Source organism: Tupaia chinensis, unplaced genomic scaffold, assembly GCF_000334495.1.
Source record: "Tupaia chinensis unplaced genomic scaffold, TupChi_1.0 Scaffold145396_1, whole genome shotgun sequence".
NCBI classification, from domain to species: Eukaryota; Metazoa; Chordata; class Mammalia; order Scandentia; family Tupaiidae; genus Tupaia; species Tupaia belangeri.
In genome coordinates, this window is record NW_006205257.1 from 1,761,029 (window position 1) to 1,762,561 (window position 1,533).

At 47.0% G+C, this 1,533-nt stretch overlaps 1 protein-coding gene across 1 annotated transcript in view; it reads right to left on the bottom strand.

Moving 5' to 3' along the window:
* The window catches only part of GPATCH1 (G-patch domain containing 1), an 87,015-nt gene that overhangs the window by 47,390 nt on the left and 38,092 nt on the right, over window positions 1-1,533 (bottom strand). The gene's annotated exons all lie outside the window — the stretch shown is intronic.

The following is a 1,533-nucleotide window of genomic DNA, read 5'->3' on the forward strand; positions in this document are numbered from 1 at the left end:
GGCGTGAACCACCATGCCACTGGCTGGCTCCTTTCCATTTATTTGTATGCACTCGGGTATTTGGTAACCAAGTTCTTCCCCTTTCTATTGTGTTTCCGGTATTCACCATTACACTACCTACTTCTCACCCATCAACTGTTCCCACCAGAGGAGAGCTAACAATACCGCAGCCTGTGACCAGCCAGGGAGGCCTGCTACACTTGGGATTTCCCAAGCTTCCTGGTGGTTGAAGGGTACAGTCTGGGTTGAGCTCCTGAGACACTGAAAGTCCAGGAAAGAATAGTACTAACCTTGCAGGAAATCTCAGTTTTTATCATCTTAGCCTGATCATCTCTCCTGAAACACAGATTCCCCAATTAGCCAGAAAAACACTTTCTTGTGACAAAACTAGAGAGGGACATGGCAGGAAGGAGGGGTGTGAACACACTCTCCTTTATATTCCCCACCAGATTCAAAGCATTTCTCTGCTTCTGCCAAAAACACTGTTCTGTTTGGCCTCTAGGCCCAGTGGCTGGGATTTTCAGGCCTATTTAGAGAACCAGCCTGTCTGAAAGGCTCCATAAACAGAGCTCTTTTCTGAACCCCTGGGGCCCAAGGCCTACTCCAGTGAGGAGCTCCTCAGGAACTCCTAGCACCGTCTCTCCATTTGGGGTACTCTGGCCGCTACATTGTGTTTGTGTGTCTGCTCCCTCACTGGATGGGAGCATCTTTGGATTTAGTTCTATTTATCCTTGAACCCCTAAGTCCCCTCCTTTTCTTACCATTTTTAAACTATGCTCCCTTTTCATACACACAAAAAACACGCACTATCCCTTCATGTTATTTGACATTTCTGGTAATAATAGCCACTTTCTATGTGCCGCACACTGTTTTATATACACTCTGCTTGCTGATAACTGTTAACTATTACAACCAAACAAATTAAAGCTGCTGTAATACTGAATGTGAATTTTCGGGCTGTGCTGTCTGCCCCCTGCTCTGGAGAACCACAGGCCAAGCGGTACTTAACAGAGGTACTTAACAATTACTTGCTGAATAAGAAATGAAAAGCTGGATCAGCCCTGCAGTGCAGTGCATAAGTGCTGCACATAGGGAGCAGGATCCCACATGATTCTCACGGTTTGAATCCCTGCCCTGGCAGCTAGAATATAAACTGGGCATGTGTGCTTGCATGCCCCAAATCCCAAAGACATGCAGAAATAGAGGAAAGGGGACTGTGGTAGGACCACATCACATCAAACGGTTCTCTATCTCAAAAAAAAAAAAAAAGAAGATTCTCTCTCTCTCTTTTCCACAAGTACACACTTACTTGCTCTGGCAATTAAAAAAAAAAAAGGAGGGAACCAGCAGTTAGCATAATGGCTATGTCGCTGGACTCCCACGTAGTTGACCGTGGTTCGTGTCCCGGACCCGGTGGCTTAAAACTCACGCCGGGCGTGTGTGCGTGCATGCCCAAGATCCCAAGAGGAGAATGGAGGAGAAGGGATTGCGGCGTGACCATCCCCCCTGGGGGGTGATTTCTCGCTTTCTATC